We start from the raw sequence: 20,043 nt of genomic DNA on the forward strand, positions 1-20,043 counted from the left end.
GATGAGAGAATTAAGATTCCCATCATCAGTAAATATAACAATATTAAGGATTTCTTCCAATTCGAAGGAACTGGAAAGATAATTCATCTTATCGAATTTCTAAATTCTATTGATGTTACGTTATGAAAGGATATGAAAGAAAACACTGAGAAAATGAAAATTTATAAGTAAACACATAGCTAATAATGAGCGAGTACATCCTTGCTAAAATTGGAGTTGGCGTTATGTAATTTTACAGGCCAAATAAATCTTAGATGCTACGCATCTAATTAACTTAATAATCAAACAAACAAACGAAGTGAAGAGATTGAAGTTATGTTTTTCGTGTCTCAGTGGTGGCCATTCAAGTAAAGATTATCGTCGGCGTAAGCAGTGTCCAATGGAAATGTGTCAAAGAAATCACAATAAATTGTTGCATGAAACTAAACCTAATGTACCAAGTGAACGATCCGTAAATGTGCCGCCAACAGAGAGAGCTTGAACAGTCGAGCCAGTGCTTAGTTGTTTCCAGTGCTAGTGAAAGAAGTGATTTGTTGTTCAGAGTGCTCCCAGTGGTTCTTTATGGACCAAATTGTGCTATTGAAACTTATGCACCCCTAGATGAAGGTTCTTCGGTCACGATGATGGATAGCTCTTTAGTGAGACAGCTTGGTCTGCATGGACGACAAAGTCAATTGAATTTGAGTTGGTATGGTGGTAAATCGGCACAAGAACAAGTTATGGTGGTGGATCTTCATGTGAGCGGTGTTAATAAGAAGAGGAAATATGCTTTGAAAAATGTGTATGGTGTCTCGAATTTGAAGTTGCCTAGTCATGCGGATTTAGTAAAGAATCATGGTGTGCCTTTAAACTCATATGAATGTGTGGCTCCAAAGGTACTAATTGGATAATTTAAATAATTTGGTGGCAAATTATTTTGAAACTGAAAATTTTGGTGTTAAGGCTCTACCAGTGATTGAGTCAAGAGATGATTTACGTGCACGAGAGATATTGACAAATTCGACGAAGAGGGTTGCCGGAAGATTTGAATCCAGACTACTATGGTGTAATGATGACGTAGACCTGCCGGATAGCTATTCCATGGCCCTTAATAGATTTTTTGGAATGGAAAGAAAAATGAAAAATAATCCTGAATTTGGTGCGGCCTATAAACAATTAATGAGTGAATATTTGCAGAAGCGATATGTACGGAAATTATTATTGAGTGAAGTTGATACATTTCATCCGAGAACGTGGTACTTGCCCCACTTTGGTGTCGTAAGCCCTAATAAGCCAGGGAAGATTCGTATGGTGTTCGATGCAGCAGCAAAGGTGGAAGGTGTCTCGTTGAATTCAAAGTTTTAGAAAGGCCCTCAGCAGTACAAACCGTTGCCATCAGTTTTATTTAATTTTAGAATCGGTTCCGTAGCTGTTTGTGGGGACATAAAGGAAATGTTTCATCAAGTTGTTGTTGCTGAGGAAGACAGGTGTTCGCAGAGGTTCTTGTGGCGAGATGATGCTAGTGGTCCACCGGAAGTGTATGAGATGCTTGTGATGACGTTTGGAGCTGCCTGTTCGCCCTGTATTGCCCATTATGTGAAGGAAATACATAAAGTTTTGAAATGCTCAGGAGACATAGTGTACTTTGGGACGAGATGTTGCCCGCGTCATTACAAGCGATGTGGAATAAATGGTGCCAAGAGCTAAGAAATGTTGTCCATGGAGTTAGAGCTGCATATTTTTGTTGATGCCAGTGAAGATGATTGGAGATGGTTGCCTACAGTTCTCAATGTTGCCGATGATACTACAAGAGCTAAAAATAAACTTTATTTTTCCATTGAAACACGTTGGTTCTAAGCGCCACAATTTTTGTACGAAAACGAAGCTGACTAGCCGAATATGAATTCTGAGAAATCTGATGATTTGTGTGAAGAAGAACTACGCCCCAAATTTGTCATGCTGGTTAGTACAAATTTAGTTATTGATTTTAATCGTTTTTCTCCATTTCTCAGGCTTAAACGAACAATGGCTTGGGTTCTGAGATTTATCAATCGCTGCCGAAAATATGATAAATGTAATGGTTCGAGATGCTTGTGTGCTGAAGAGTTAAGGGTTGCTGAAACTAGTCTGTGTCGTCTGTCCCAAGAAGAGTGTTTCGCCTTTGAAATAAACGTTTTAAAATCTGATGGTTCTTTAAAAAAGGATAACGTGTTATTTTCCCTTTCGCCATATTTTGATCGTATTGATGCTGCGAGTTGGTTGCCTTTAGATCCCAGGCATCCTATTATTTTGTCGTCCTCTCACCGCTTTACACAACTATTTGTTGCCCATGTGCATAATAAAATGAAACATCAAAATTTTATTTTTTTTGTTTATTTATTATTATTTTTTATTTAGTAGTATTTTAAATACTTTATCTTATAACTATATAACATTTGATTAAAATTATTTTAATTTTTAAAGGCTCTGATATACATTATTTTTCACAAAAAATACCTACATAATTTCTTTTAAATATATTAATGTTCACTTTTTACATCACTTGGTAATAAGTTGAATAACTGTAATCCTTTGTAGAATAGGCATCTCTTCATGGCATTATTTGTGGCTTTATGTATCCTAAAATCGCTGGCATTTCGCAGATTGTATGGTTGTACTTCGTTGTCATATGTTAGTTGCTCTGTTAAATATCCTGGAACACTTCCGATCTTAATTTTATATATAAAAGTTAATGTATTTAGTTGGAGTCTTTGTCTGATGTTTAGCCATTTTAGTGTTTCTAGCATAAATTGAATTGGTGTAAACCTATTGCATTTAATTATAGCTCTCATACCTTTATTTTGTAGTTTCTGCAGTCTCTCTATTTGTGTATTTGTGCAGCATGTGTATAAGATTGTTGAACCGAATTCAAAATGTGGTTTGATTATTGTATTATATATATGGGGGATTTCATGTCAAGTGAACCAACTTTTGAAATCGATGTCTTCCGATCGGGATGAAATTTGCACCAAGGTTAGCTCTATTGGATAGTAACTCAGACACAATTTTTCAACAACATCGGTCGAGAACTCTCTGAGTTATAGGGGGTAAAATTTTGACAATTTGGTCAAACAGCGGTTTTTTCTTATCCATGTAACTTATTACCTATTGTTCTTAGCAAAATGTGTTCCAAATAGTATAGATAGCTATTTCTTCGATCTTTCGAAAAAAAATATTTAAAAAAAAAAATAAAAAATTTTTAATATTTTTTTTCCGAAATCAAAAACTTTTTTGACTTTTTTTTTAAAATACGCTATTTTTTTTTATTTTTTTTTTTCTTAAAATAACACCTACTTGGTCGCTTAGTGGGATGCGAGTGGGATATCTATCAAAATAAATATTTTGTAACTCAAAACATAAAATTTTTGACTTTTTTTGCAAAATCAAAAACTTTGTTGACTTTTTTTTTCAAAATGGACCCTTTTTTAATCTTTTTTTTTAGGTCAAACAAAAGCTTAGATATTATCCTTGAAGACCCTTTTGGTCGCTTAGTGGGATGCGAGTGGGATATCTATCAAAATAATTATTTTTTAACTCAAGACTTACAATTTTTGACTTTTTTTTTTGCAAATACGATTTTTTTTCCAAATGAGCCCTTTTTTTAAAATTTTTTTTGTAGTCAAAAGAAAGCTTAGGTCCATTCCTTTAAGATATTTTTAGTCCCTTAGTGGGATGCGAGTAGGATATCTATCAAAATAAATATTTTGTAACGCAAGACATACAATTTTTTAATTTTTTTTTGCAAAATCAAAATTTTTTTCCAATATGGGCCCTTTTTTAATTTTTTTTTTGCTCAAAAGAAAGCCTAGGTCCATTCCTTTAAGATATTTTTAGTCCCTTAGTGGGATGCGAGTGGGATATCTATCAAAATAAATATTTTGTAACGCAAGACATACAATTTTTTAATTTTTTTTTGCAAAATCGAAATTTTTTTCCAATATGGGACTTTTTTTTTAAATTTTTTTTTGCTCAAAAGAAAGCTTAGGTCTTTTCCTTTAAGACCTATTTTGTCACTTAGGAAGATGTGAGTAGGATATCTATTAAAATAAAAATGTTGTAACTCAAGACATTCAATTATTGACTTTTTTTTTGCAAATTCGAATTTTTTTTCAAAATGGGCCCTTTTTTAAAAATTTTTTTTTAGTCAAAAGAAAGCATAGGTCCATTCCTTTAAGATATTTTAGGTCCCTTAGTGGGATACGAGTGGGATATCTATCAAAATAAATATTTTGTAACTCAAGATATACAATTTTTGATTTTTTGGCAAAATCAAAAACTTTTTTGACTTTTTTTTAAAATGGGCCCTTTTTGTAATTTTTTTTTTTTGCTATAAAGAAAGCTTAGGCCTATTCCTTTAAGATGGTTTTGATCGCTTAGTGGGATGCGAGTGGGATATATATCAAAATAAATGTTTTGTAACTCAAGACATACAATTTTTGTGTTAAAACATTTATTTTGATAGATATCCCACTCGCATCCCACTAAGGGACTAAAAATATCTTAAAGGAATGGACCTAGGCTTTCTTTTGAGCAAAAAAAAAAATTAAAAAAGGGCCCATATTGGAAAAAAATTTTGATTTTGCAAAAAAAAATTAAAAAATTGTATGTCTTGCGTTACAAAATATTTATTTTGATAGATATCCTACTCGCATCCCACTAAGGGACTAAAAATATCTTAAAGGAATGGACCTAAGCTTTCTTTTGACTACAAAAAAAATTTTAAAAAAAGGGCCCATTTGGAAAAAAAATCGTATTTGCAAAAAAAAAAGTCAAAAATTGTAAGTCTTGAGTTAAAAAATATTATTTTATAAAGGGTCTTCAAGGATAATATCTAAGCTTTTGTTTGACCTAAAAAAAAAGATTAAAAAAGGGTCCATTTTGAAAAAAAAAGTCAACAAAGTTTTTGATTTTGCAAAAAAAGTCAAAAATTTTATGTTTTGAGTTACAAAATATTTATTTTGATAGATATCCCACTCGCATCCCACTAAGCGACCAAGTAGGTGTTCAAGGAAAATATCTAAACTTTATTTTAAGAAAAAAAAAAAAAATAAAAAAAAATAGCGTATTTTAAAAAAAAGTCAAAAAAGTTTTTGATTTCGGAAAAAAAATATTAAAAATTTTTTATTTTTTTTTTTAAATATTTATTTTCGAAAGATCGAAGAAATAGCTATCTATACTATTTGGAACACATTTTGCTAAGAACAATAGGTAATAAGTTACATGGATAAGAAAAAACCCCTGTTTGACCAAATTGTCAAAATTTTACCCCCTATAACTCAGAGAGTTCTCGACCGATGTTGTTGAAAAATTGTGTCTGAGTTACTATCCAATAGAGCTAACCTTGGTGCAAATTTCATCCCGATCGGAAGACATCGATTTCAAAAATTGGTTCACTTGACATGAAATCCCCCATATTTATAGCAGTAATTGTCGATATTTTGCTTCTTATTCTCCTAAAAAAACCAATATTTTTTCCAATCTTTTTGCAAATATATTCTATATGATCTTTTAAGTTCATGTTTTTATCTATTATAAAACCTAAGTATTTTATCTTATCCACTTTCTCTATTATTTTATCATTAATTTTAAAAATTGTATTACTGTTCATGTTTATTTCCATTATTTTCGTCTTATTTTCGTTTAGTTTTAATTTATTCATTTTCAACCAGGTGTTTATATTTAATATGTTTTGAATTAGATCGTTTTGGCTTTGTATTTCATTTTCGGATTCATTAAAAATTAGAGTATCGTCCGCGTATAGCACTATTTCTCATCTGTTAAGTACGTTTGGCATATCATTTATGTAAATAATAAATAGTAGAGCTCCTAGGATCGATCCCTGTGGAACCCCATACTCATTATTTATTTCGTTCGATTTAATATTGTTTACTTTCGTTATTTGCTTTCTGTTGGTTAAATATGATTCAAACCAACTCAGTTCTTTATCTTCTATTCCGTATTTGTAAAGTTTTAGCAATAGAATGTTTCTATCTATAGTCTCAAAAGCTCTTTTAAAATCGAGAAAAATTGCCATAATTTTGTGGTTTTTGTTAATATTTTCCATCTATTTATAACATAATTCACTGATGTTTCACACGAAAAACTTCTTCTAAACCCGGATTGATATTTTGATAATATATTATTTTTTTCTAAGTAATCTTCTAGTTGTATCTTAACAGTTTTTTCCAGAATTTTTTCACATAGTTTTAATGCATTTATCGGACGAAATTCTTCACATTTATTTGTTTTTGCATTTATTTTGGTGTTACCATTGATGTTTTCCAATTTTCTGGAAAAATTCCTGTTTCCAACGATGTATTTACTATTTTCAGTACAACATCTCCAATTAAATTCCAATTATCTAAGATAATATGAATATTTAAATTTTTAAAATCTGGTTTCTTTTTTAGGCTTTTACACATATTTTTAAGTTCTATGTTTGATATTGCACGAAATTTAAATTTAACATTTATCACAGGTATTTCATTTAAATATTGCACATTTTCTATATTATCTCTAATTTCCTTAATACTGTTCACAAAATATTCGTTAAACTGGTTCGCTATATCACAATTGTTATTATATTCTATATTATTAAATATCACAGATTGTATCACAGATCGGTTTTTCTTTAGGACTAAGTCTTTAATGTTTTTCCACATTTCTTTTTGATCTTTGGTTTTGCTTATATGCCTGTTAATATATGTATTTTTTTCATTTTCAAGCTTTATTTTATATATGTTTCTTGCCATTTTGTAGTTATTCCATGCTGCATATGTGTTTTCGGTTTTTGCGATATTATATTTTATTATTTTTTCATTTTTTAAACGTTGTAGTTGCCTATTAAACCATTTATTTTTTAAACTATTCTCATTTACTGTCTTCTTTACTGATAGTCTTTTTATTGCGTTTTCAATAGTTTCATCAAAAATATTTACATTATTGTTCAGATCTTGGCTTTCATCATAATTTATTTCATTAACTTCTCTTTGAAATCTATTTTTGTTGTATTTAAAAAACTCTATTTCTTTTTTATTTGAATGTTTTCTTTTCTCATCGTTTATTGCAATTTCAATTATTTCGTGATCAGATATTTTATTTTTGTTACTATTATTTACTTTCGTATTTATTTTATTTGTTATAACATGGTCAATTATTGTTCTTGAATTACGTGTTATTCTTGTATATTCTGTTATGACTTGCTTTAATCCATTATCATTAATGATCTGTTCTAACTTCTTCTCACTTTCTTTGGCCCAATCAAAATTAAAATCTCCTGCAACAATTATATCCGTTGTTTTTTCACTAAGTTTTTCCATTGTTTCCTCGAATACTTCGTAAAATTCTGAATCTTGACTGCTAGGTGATCTATATACAGGTGATCTATATGCAGCTATTATCATTGAGATTTTCTTGTATTTTGCAGTGTATGCACTTATCCAGTATTTCGAATCACATACCCTTTCTTGTAATAAGTTCACTTGCCATTCTTTATTGAAATATATGATTAATCCACCTGTTCTCGTAGAGTTTGACAATGTTGCAAATTGATGATATCCTTCTAATTGTATTTCATCTTCATATACTTTTTCTGGTAAATGAGTTTCCGTTAATATAATAAAATCTAGTTTATCCGTATTTGCAATTGCTTCCAACTGATTAAGGTTGTTAGTTAGACCTTGTATGTTAGTGTAAATTCCATGTATACTCTTTAATTGTTAATCCATTAATCCCATTCTTCTCTTTTTTAACTTTAATTTATTTTGGTACACCGGACATTCTTTACTTATGGTTGCATGATTCTCGTCAAGTCCCAAATTCAGCATCTTATTAATTCTGATACAGTTAATGCATTTATTTATATATTCTTTATTACATTCCTTTGTTTTATGGTTTCCATTACATCTAAAACATTCTTCATCATTTTTACAGTCCACAGATTTATGATTGAAACCAGGGTTTAAAATTAGTTAAACGTTTTTTACATTTGACTACCGACTGCGCAATAAATATGAATCGTTTTCATATTAATGTGCACAAATACTGAAAATATACAAACTATAAACCAATGCCATATATGCAGAAGCTTCATGGTAGAAATATTTGTCGCAGTTTTTCCAAAAATATTTTGCCTTACAAAATATTTTACGTTGCAGCTAGAAGACAAAATGAAAATTTTTCATTTTTAAAACTTTTGCTGCCTAAATATATTGTACTTGAATTCAAATATAAGGATTTTAACGGCTGATTTAAAAGTAGCATAATGCTTTCAAGTAACAGTGCTGTAAAACTGTAACATATCTGTGGGCATTGTTAAATAAAAGCTTTCAGTTGATTTGATTGTAAGTTGGCAACGCTGTATTCGAGAAAGTACACCACAGATGGCGTATGACCTAGAATATTCGAACTTTGACAGTTAAAGAGCTTTCTAGGTGGTAATGTAGTGTTATAAATAGTGGCAGAGGTTGCAGTCGTTAGTGAGTTTATCAGAGACGCTTTTCGAATAAACATCATCTAAGTGCCTTAAAGTGTGTTGTGTTTTCAAAGTAAATTCGTGTACATTATAAATTGTGTCTGTAATTCTGAGAATTTATAAACGTGTATAAAAAACATTGAGTGGCTATTTAATTCTGTTGTTGTTGTACATTTTAAAGAAATAAAGAGTTGTTACAATTTTCAAACTACTAAACGGCTTTTATTTGCAATCAAAAGTATCCGGTTTATTTAAAGGAAATAAACCAGCGTTTTGAAAAGGTTAAAACGTAACAATTGGTGTCAGAAGTGGGATTGCAAATTAATAAGCATGAAGTTTGAAGAACTAAAAGTTGAACAACTCAAGAAAGAATTGAGTAAGTTGGAGCTACCAATAGCAGGTAATAAGGCAGAATTGCAGAATAGGCTGATAGACGAATTCAAGCAGCGTGATATTGACATTGGAGCTTACGAATTCGAATATAAGGAAGAAATGGAAGTTTTTACACGTTCAGCAACAAGCAGCATGGATTTAAGCACAATGTTTGTGGCTATTATGGAAAAGATGGAAGGAATGCAAATGAAACTTCAAGAAACTTATAAAGTAAATAACGAGAAGCTTCTAGCTGCACTTCGAGTAAACAACGACAAGCTTCTAGCTGCACTTCGAGTAAAGAACGAGAAGCTGTTAGCTGAAGTTAAATAAACTTTCAGAGTAAACAACGATAAACTTCTAACAAAACTTCAAGAATCTTCTAGAGCCACAGATAAGAAAATTCAGAAAGTGTCTGATGTTATTAACAACAGAGTGGATGGCATCGATAAAAAGGAGTCGGACTTGAATAATATTCAATGTCAAAAAGAGACAGTTGTAGAGGCTTTAACTGAGAAGCAATGTAAATCCAAAATTAAATGTTATAACTGTGGTAAAATTGGTCATATTCAGCGAAACTGTAGAGCACCATTAAAGCAAACCAGATATGTTTCACCATCAAGAAATAACCAGCTGGCGAATCATCAAGTATTACAGGAGCCACCTTTAAAAAGAGCTAGCACTGAGGCAGAGGATTTGGTATGGGCCCGTGAGGAAGTGGAGGATTGTATAGACAATGGTTTGTTGGTGTTGGAACCAGCGGATGTGAGAAGTGGCCATGTAACAATGGAGGCCCTCGTTGAACAGTGCAACGACAGAATGGTTCCTGTTGGAGAGATAGGTCTGTCCCGCAGAGAAAAGATCATCAGGCCGGGTTCCAAGATGGGTGAAGGTGCTTCAGCAGAAAAAGAAATGCATGAACTCGTTCGGAGCCGAATTAAAATGATAGATGACCAAATGAAAACCAGATATAGCTCACAAAGTAATAAGGGTTTGTCATCCAAATTAAGGAATCACTGCAAAGGACCACATAGGGCAGTTAAGAAATTGGACGACATGGTTTATAGAATACGGAAATGTGGAAGACTGATATCGGGAATTAAGGTCGTACATCTAGACAACGACTAGCTGCATATGGGAGAAGTGAATCTATGCCATGGGCAGTGTTACGAAATTGTACTTGAATTCAAATATAACGATCTTAACGGCTGATTTAAAAGTAGCATAATGCTTTCAAGTAACAGTGCTGTAAAACTGTAACATATCTGTGGGCATTGTTAAATAAAAGCTTTCAGTTGATTTGATTGTAAGTTGGCAACGCTGTATTCGAGTTCGAATAATCAGTTAAAGAACATTGTAGAAAGTACACCACAGATGGCGTATGACCTAGAATATTCGAACTTTGACAGTTAAAGAGCTTTCTAGGTAATGCAGTGTTATAAATAGTGGCAGAGGTTGCAGTCGTTAGTGAGTTTATCAGAGACGCTTTTCGAATAAACATCATCTAAGTGCCTTAAAGTGTGTTGTGTTTTCAAAGTAAATTCGTGTACATTATAAATTGTGTCTGTAATTCTGAGAATTTATAAACGTGTATAAAAAACATTGAGTGGCTATTTAATTCTGTTGTTGTTGTACATTTTAAAGAAATAAAGAGTTGTTACAATTTTCAAACTACTAAACGGCTTTTATTTGCAATCAAAAGTATCCGGTTTATTTAAAGGAAATAAACCAGCGTTTTGAAAAGGTTAAAACGTAACAATATGTATATTTTTGGTTAGCAAAAACAAATAAAATTGCTTGTGTATAATATACAAAAAAATTACTACAAAAACATCATACATGCAAACAAATTGCAGCGTGAAAAGAAAAATGTGAAAAAAAAACTATGAAGTTGATTTGGGTGTACAAAATAAAAAATTGTATTGAAATATGTGTTAATAAAGAATTTTAGTGCAATAAAATAGAAGTTTTATTTTTTGAGGTATGTAATTGTATGTATTGTGAAAGATAAATTAAATAAGATTCTGGACTAAGGCACAAAGTATACAGAGGCGTCACGAGACAGAAAATAATATAGTTCTATATTTGTTTCATTTTTAGTAACTGCCCTTTTCATTTTGTTTTAGTCTTAATTTTCTGCCGCAATAATTCAATTTCTTTCCGATTTAGTTTGATGCAATCATTTATTTTTGTAATATTTCACTTTTAATTGCCATTGTACATGTGGAGTTTTATTTTGCAAATGTAAAAAACAACCAAGAATTTTGTTTCATTTAAATTTACACGTAAACACCACAAACATTTTTATAATTTTCCATTTTAAAAAATTTTGTGCCACAGACTACGAAAAAATTGTCTTACAAATTTATTTGTTTGTTTTGTTCACATTTCTTTGTCTACCAAATTCGTGTTGTATATAGCGTTTTGCTTTAACACATCACTGATATTGTAGTACAAGTAAGTAAGTAAGTAAACACTTTATTGAGACTTTTTTTTTTTTAATATGAGATACAAACGACCGTATAACAAAATATAATCTTAGAACTATTATTGTCTTATTCTAATACACTATGTGTGAGGCAAAAGCAACTTGCTTAAAAAAATTAATAAGTAAAAGCGAACAGCTCAATATATGAAAAAAAATGCTTGCTCCCGGCATTAGGTGTGACGAACAGAGCGATAGTCTGTAAACAAAATAAATAAACATAAAACTAAATAAAACTTAAACTAAACAGCTGTTAATAACAATAACAAACAGAGAACATTTATATCACAGAATGTTAACGAATTGTAAATATTACAAAGTGTAAAAAGTTCATAAATTGGAATAATTAAAATTAATTATAATAATATAAAATAGACAATCATTAGTATTCGAAAATACAAATTGTATAATAAAATAAATGTATAAATAAAATATCAGTTTCTTTCTTATTTCCTTCCTTTCAGCCCCTATGGGAGCCTGGGAGTGTTTCCCTGTAGAAATCCGGTAGTATAAGCTGAACGGGATCGTCGTTGTCAATTAATTGGTTCAAAATACCTATTGGAGACAGGTAAGTACATCTTGACCACTCTATTTCCTTCTCAAACTCATACATATCGTTCATCAGTGTATTTTCATGGAGAGCTAAATTATCAGCAAATTTCCTCTGGAGCCGTAAGGCGTATTTGCAGAGTGGTACCACAGCAGATTGTCCATAAATGTATGTATTAGAAAATCGTTTTGTATAGCTTTGAAAATTCCTGCCAATACATTTCCTTAGTATTGTAGTACAAAATATATTGCTATCTCTTTTTATGAGAACTGCCCTAACATCTGATTTGGCGTTTTTTAAACGTCAAATTTGACACTTCTGTATATTCTGTGACAAAGGATAGCTAGCGGAGGATATTATTATTGAATTTTTTTATTGATTTGCTTTTTTAATACGAATTGTATTCATGCTGGTGGTAATAGGAGTCCAGAAAAATTAGTAAGAAAAAAAATAATTTTGTATGTAAAGCGGTTAAAAAAGGATATATAATGCAACAACAAAATTTGACAACAACAGCCAAATACCATAAATAACAGGATCATTCATTTTATGAATAAAATCTATCATAATAAAGTGTTGTACATTCAAATGTTTCCTTTCGTAAAATTTGTAACAGGAGAACAAACAAAAAAATAAGCAGCATAGAAAATAATTGTGGAAGAACAATTTTATGTGTAAGATATAATGCAAAAAAGGCACAGGTATAAGTACAACAGGAACAAAAGGAAATTAACTGCAACAACATCAACTTATACACACAAGTAGGTAATTATGATATAAAATTGCTGTATGTGTGTACATACAACAACAATTTATGCAAAAATCATAAACAAATACATAAATAGGTTCAATCGTGATCGTGAGTGATTTTGTAGCAGGAGAAAAAAGGATAAAGAGGAATGGTAGAAAATGTAAGCATCAACAAAAGAAAGGAAAAGAGTTAAAAAGGGATAGAAAATGCAACAACCAGATTATGAAAGGACACATGCATGACAGCAAGAATAATTTATCACTACAAATGAATACAAAGAGGTTATAAATAACAGGAAATACGAAATTTAAGAAAGTTCCTGAAAATATAATTCTGCAGTGAAGAAAATTTTACTGTATACAAATATCAAGTGAGAGCGTAAATGATCGACTTTGTTTGTGTTTTTCGTATCCATTCGTAGTATTTCTAACAGGAGAACAAAAAAACAAATAAGCAACAGAGAATGATCCTGTTATTTATGGTATTTGGCTGTTGTTGTCACATTTTGTTGTTGCATTATATATCCTTTTTTAACCGCTTTACATACAAAATTATTTTTTTTCTTACTAATTTTTCTGGACTCCTATTACCACCAGCATGAATACATTTGAATTCGTATTAAAAAGCAAATCAATAAAAAAATTCAATAATAATATACTCCGCTAGCTATCCTTTGTCCAGAATCTTATTTAATTTAATTTATCTTTCACAATACATACAATTACATACCTCAAAAAATAAAACTTCTATTTTATTGCACTAAAATTCTTTATTAACACACATTTCAATACAATTTTTTATTTTGTACACCCAAATCAACTTCATAGTTTTTTTCACATTTTTCTACTCAATGACTATATGCGGCAAAACAAAACCATATATGCGGCGGAAATATTTTAAAAATAAACATTTTCGCTTTAAACATTTTTAACTTTGCACAATTTCGTACTTTACATTTTTCAACTTCGTATGGTTTGGCAGTCTACTTTTAGCATCTTCCATATTTTCATTGTTTGAATTTTTCACTGCGCATATCGTTTGCAGTTTATGGTTTTCACGCTGCAATTTGTTTGCATGTATGATGTTTTTGTAGTATTTTTTTTGTATATTATACACAAGCAATTTAATTTGTTTTTGCTAACCAAAAATATACATATATTTAGGCAGCAAAAGTTTTAAAAATTAAAAATTTTCATTTTGTCTTCTAGCTGCAACGTAAAATATTTTGTAAGGCAAAATATTTTTGGAAAAACTGCGACAAATATTTCTACCATGAAGCTTGTGCATATATGGAATTTGTAAATAGTATTTATATTTTTAGTATGTATACAATGAAATATTATCTTGTTAAATATTTGTTGCAGTTTTCAGTAAAATTATGAATTTTTTTGCAATTTTTTGACTAATATAGTAGTAATTTTAAACTCTGATTGAAACCCTTGCATTTAAAACATTGTATTATTTCTGTTGCATCAAAAACTCTACATTTCTCCCATCCGACGTTGAGCTTTTGAGCCGATACTATTTTTGGGTATGTTTCACTGTCAATTTTTAATTTTGCGTTAAATATGGTTCTATTATTTCTCTTAATTTCATACACTTTAATTAGTTCAATCTTGCTGTTTTCCAAAATCTGATTTTGTTTTTTTAATTTTTCAATCAGATCTCTATCTTCGTATTTAAAACTCATATCAGTTAAGACAATAGACATATCAATCTCATTTGGGACTTTTATGTCATAACTTTCACTCATTTTGGTTTCAATCGCGGTTTTTATTTTTTCTCTTTCATCTATATTTTCACTTTGTATCACTAATGTACCATTTTTCCTATTTTCAATGTTTGTTATTTTAAAATTTACCGGATCCACTTTTTTATTTAAATCGTCTTTCGTTTTTTCAATTTTTTGTTTTTCTTTTGGTTTAATTATTAAAGGTACTTGATTTTTCACTTCTGGCAATGCCATGTTGTTTTTCAATGCGTCAGAGAATGATAACTTATTTTGTTTGACATTTGTTTCTTTTATCACCTTTTTTATTTCTTTACACATCCTTACATTTGTTTGTTCTATATTGTTACACTTGAGATTTCGTTTTTGCTTCTTATCGTTTCGATCGCTGTAATATTGTGTGTGGCAATGTTTTGAGGCTACCATTGGCGAAATAAGGAAAAGGTTCTGGATTCCACGACTACGAAATCTGTTGAAAAGATGTGTGTGAAGATAAATTTAAATTTATTTAGCACAGACCTAAACCACATATTTTAGCTCAGCCCATTTTGCAGTTAACAGAGCACTGTTAATCACTTAACAGTCATAATACTTGAATTATAATAAACAAATTTATACCTACAATATCTGAAATAATTTCAGAATAAGAAAAAAAATGGAAAAAATTAAAAAAAACTATCCATCTGAAATAATAGATGGATATTTGAACCCATCGTAATATCAGGATTCCAATAAATTTGAGTTTTGTGAAAAAATAAATCTGGAGGATTTTTGGCCATTATGGAAATTAGGAAAAGGGCTCGGATATGACACTATATAGAAATGGTAGTCCTAGGGTCACATAATGGAACTGTGGTAGTGGGATATCTGAAATAATTTTGGGATTCCAATAAATTTGAGTTTTGTGAAAAAATAAATCTGGAGAGGATTTTTGGCCATTATGGAAATTAGGAAAAGGGCTCGGATATGACACTATATAGAAATGGTAGTCCTAGGGTCACTTAATGGAACTGTGGTAGTGGGATATCTGAAATATTTTTGGGATTCCAATAAATTTGAGTTTTGTGAAAAAATAAATCTGGAGAGCATTTTTGGCCACTATGGAAATTAGGAAAAGGGCTCGGATATGACACTATATATGACTATGACAAATTTATTGGAATCCCAAAATTATTTCAGATATCCCACTACCACAGTTCCATCTATTATTTTTTTTTTAATTTTTTCCATTTTTTTTCTTATTCTGAAATTATTTCAGATATTGTAGGTATAAATTTGTTTATTATAATTCAAGTATTATGACTGCTAAGTGATTAACAGTGCTCTGTTAACTGCAAAATGGGCTGAGCTAAATATGTGGTTTAGGTCTGTGCTAAATAAATTTAAATTTATCTTCACACACATGTTGAAAAGACCACATAAAATTGCAACATTTGTAAGATTCGTCGTGCCGTTCCAGAAGCTCCTTTTATGGGATCGTTGCCAAGTGATAGACTAACTCCATATGTCCGGCCATTTACTTATACTGGTTTTGACTATTTTGGCCCATTAAATGTGACTGTTGGTAGACGTCATGAAAAACGTTGGGTTGCCCTGTTTACGTGCCTTACAATCAGAGCAGTACATTTAGAAGTGGCCTATGATCTCTCTACTGATTCGTGTATTTTGGCTATACGGAATTTTATAAATCGTCGTGGCACCCCGTTGAAGATTCGGAGTGATAACGGAAAGAATTTTGTTGGAGTTAACCAAGAAGCGCAGAGATTTGATGAAGTATTTGATCTGGTTAAAATTGAAGATGAGTTGTCCACAAGGGGCATTAAATGGCAGTTTAATTGTCCACATAATCCTGCAGAAGGTGGTATATGTGTTAAAAAGGTTTTAAGAGTAACCCTAAAAGAAGTCGCCCCAAAAGAGCACACCTTGCATAGTTTTTTAATTGAAGCCGAAAACATCGTGAACTCTCGACCCACTTGCCTGTCAGTCCTGAAGACGAAGAACTATTGACGCCTAATAATTTCTTGTTGGGTTTTGCAAATACGGCTCAAACGCCAGAAGGTATTGAAATTACAAAGCCAGTGGTACTGAAGAAGCAGTGGCGAATTGCTCGACAGCAACGAGATCATTTTTGGAAAAGATGGATTGTGGTATATTTGCCCACACTTACAAGACGGTCCAAATGGTGCGAATATTCGAAGCATGTGGCCCCGGGAGATCTTGTACTAATTTGTGATCCAGCTGTTTCCCGTCGAGATTGGAAGAGAGGTCGTGTCGTAAATGTGTTTCCTGGCAGTGATGGTGTAATCCGAAGAACTGATGTCCAAACAAGTAGTGGAATACTTAAACGCACATTTTCCAAACTAGCAGTCCTTGATTTGGAGTAGTGAATCGTTGCCGATCCACGGGGGGTGGGAATGTCGCCGATGGCTCATATATTTATTTATTTAAATTTATTACGATTTTTATTTTTATTAATTTTGAATTATTTCGGTTTGTTTATATTTATTGTTTGTGAGCTACCTTAATGTTTACTTAAATTGTCTTATTTACCAATTGTATGATCATTGTTGTTTGGTTCATTTGTCCGTTAGGATTTTGTATATTGTTTTGTATTCCCTTTTGTTCATATTTGTTTACGAACTAATCGCACTTATTGTCCCTAAATTATACTGCAGTATTTTCGTTCAGTTTATTTATTTGGAAATGAACTGTTGTAACAAAAATGTGTATGTGTTGGTGCCTCTTGAATTTTCACCAGACACACAGAGTTCTAAAAAATTTTTAAATTTTAATTTATTTAAATTTTGTTCTATTTTCAATACCAAAAATTGAAACTCTGTTCTATATTTATTTATTTATTTATTTATTTATTTATTTATTTATTTATTTATTTATTTATTTATTTATTTATTTATTTATTTATTTATTTATTTATTTATTTATTTATTTATTTATTTATTTATTTATTTATTTATTTATTTATTTATTTATTTATTTATTTATTTATTTATTTATTTATTTATTTATTTATTTATTTATTTATTTATTTATTTATTTATTTATTTATTTATTTATTTATTTATTTATTTATTTATTTATTTATTTATTTATTTATTTATTTATTTATTTATTTATTTATTTATTTATTTATTTATTTATTTATTTATTTATTTATTTATTTATTTATTTATTTATTTATTTATTTATTTATTTATTTATTTATTTATTTATTTATTTATTTATTTATTTATTTATTTATTTATTTATTTATTTATTTATTTATTTATTTATTTATTTATTTATTTATTTATTTATTTATTTATTTATTTATTTATTTATTTATTTATTTATTTATTTATTTATTTATTTATTTATTTATTTATTTATTTATTTATTTATTTATTTATTTATTTATTTATTTATTTATTTATTTATTTATTTATTTATTTATTTATTTATTTATTTATTTATTTATTTATTTATTTATTTATTTATTTATTTATTTATTTATTTATTTATTTATTTATTTATTTATTTATTTATTTATTTATTTATTTATTTATTTATTTATTTATTTATTTATTTATTTATTTATTTATTTATTTATTTATTTATTTATTTATTTATTTATTTATTTATTTATTTATTTATTTATTTATTTATTTATTTATTTATTTATTTATTTATTTATTTATTTATTTATTTATTTATTTATTTATTTATTTATTTATTTATTTATTTATTTATTTATTTATTTATTTATTTATTTATTTATTTATTTATTTATTTATTTATTTATTTATTTATTTATTTATTTATTTATTTATTTATTTATTTATTTATTTATTTATTTATTTATTTATTTATTTATTTATTTATTTATTTATTTATTTATTTATTTATTTATTTATTTATTTATTTATTTATTTATTTATTTATTTATTTATTTATTTATTTATTTATTTATTTATTTATTTATTTATTTATTTATTTATTTATTTATTTATTTATTTATTTATTTATTTATTTATTTATTTATTTATTTATTTATTTATTTATTTATTTATTTATTTATTTATTTATTTATTTATTTATTTATTTATTTATTTATTTATTTATTTATTTATTTATTTATTTATTTATTTATTTATTTATTTATTTATTTATTTATTTATTTATTTATTTATTTATTTATTTATTTATTTATTTATTTATTTATTTATTTATTTATTTATTTATTTATTTATTTATTTATTTATTTATTTATTTATTTATTTATTTATTTATTTATTTATTTATTTATTTATTTATTTATTTATTTATTTATTTATTTATTTATTTATTTATTTATTTATTTATTTATTTATTTATTTATTTATTTATTTATTTATTTATTTATTTATTTATTTATTTATTTATTTATTTATTTATTTATTTATTTATTTATTTATTTATTTATTTATTTATTTATTTATTTATTTATTTATTTATTTATTTATTTATTTATTTATTTATTTATTTATTTATTTATTTATTTATTTATTTATTTATTTATTTATTTATTTATTTATTTATTTATTTATTTATTTATTTATTTATTTATTTATTTATTTATTTATTTATTTATTTATTTATTTATTTATTTATTTATTTATTTATTTATTTATTTATTTATTTATTTATTTATTTATTTATTTATTTATTTATTTATTTATTTATTTATTTATTTATTTATTTATTTATTTATTTATTTATTTATTTATTTATTTATTTATTTATTTATTTATTTATTTATTTATTTATTTATTTATTTATTTATTTATTTATTTATTTATTTATTTATTTATTTATTTATTTATTTATTTATTTATTTATTTATTTATTTATTTATTTATTTATTTATTTATTTATTTATTTATTTATTTATTTATTTATTTATTTATTTATTTATTTATTTATTTATTTATTTATTTATTTATTTATTTATTTATTTATTTATTTATTTATTTATTTATTTATTTATTTATTTATTTATTTATTTATTTATTTATTTATTTATTTATTTATTTATTTATTTATTTATTTATTTATTTATTTATTTATTTATTTATTTATTTATTTATTTATTTATTTATTTATTTATTTATTTATTTATTTATTTATTTATTTATTTATTTATTTATTTATTTATTTATTTATTTATTTATTTATTTATTTATTTATTTATTTATTTATTTATTTATTTATTTATTTATTTATTTATTTATTTATTTATTTATTTATTTATTTATTTATTTATTTATTTATTTATTTATTTATTTATTTATTTATTTATTTATTTATTTATTTATTTATTTATTTATTTATTTATTTATTTATTTATTTATTTATTTATTTATTTATTTATTTATTTATTTATTTATTTATTTATTTATTTATTTATTTATTTATTTATTTATTTATTTATTTATTTATTTATTTATTTATTTATTTATTTATTTATTTATTTATTTATTTATTTATTTATTTATTTATTTATTTATTTATTTATTTATTTATTTATTTATTTATTTATTTATTTATTTATTTATTTATTTATTTATTTATTTATTTATTTATTTATTTATTTATTTATTTATTTATTTATTTATTTATTTATTTATTT

At 26.7% G+C, this 20,043-nt stretch overlaps 1 protein-coding gene and 1 long non-coding RNA gene across 2 annotated transcripts in view; one reads left to right on the forward strand and one right to left on the reverse strand.

Moving 5' to 3' along the window:
• The window catches only part of imd (immune deficiency), a 90,942-nt gene that overhangs the window by 55,623 nt on the left and 15,276 nt on the right, over positions 1-20,043 (reverse strand). The window lies entirely within an intron of this gene.
• LOC135959972 (uncharacterized) lies at positions 11,586-12,107 on the forward strand. The gene is made up of 3 exons (XR_010576566.1): positions 11,586-11,653; positions 11,813-11,916; positions 11,974-12,107. It is a non-coding gene; the product is annotated as an uncharacterized LOC135959972 (long non-coding RNA).

The sequence above is a fragment of the Calliphora vicina genome, chromosome 5 (assembly GCF_958450345.1).
Source record: "Calliphora vicina chromosome 5, idCalVici1.1, whole genome shotgun sequence".
Lineage (NCBI taxonomy): Eukaryota > Metazoa > Arthropoda > Insecta > Diptera > Calliphoridae > Calliphora > Calliphora vicina.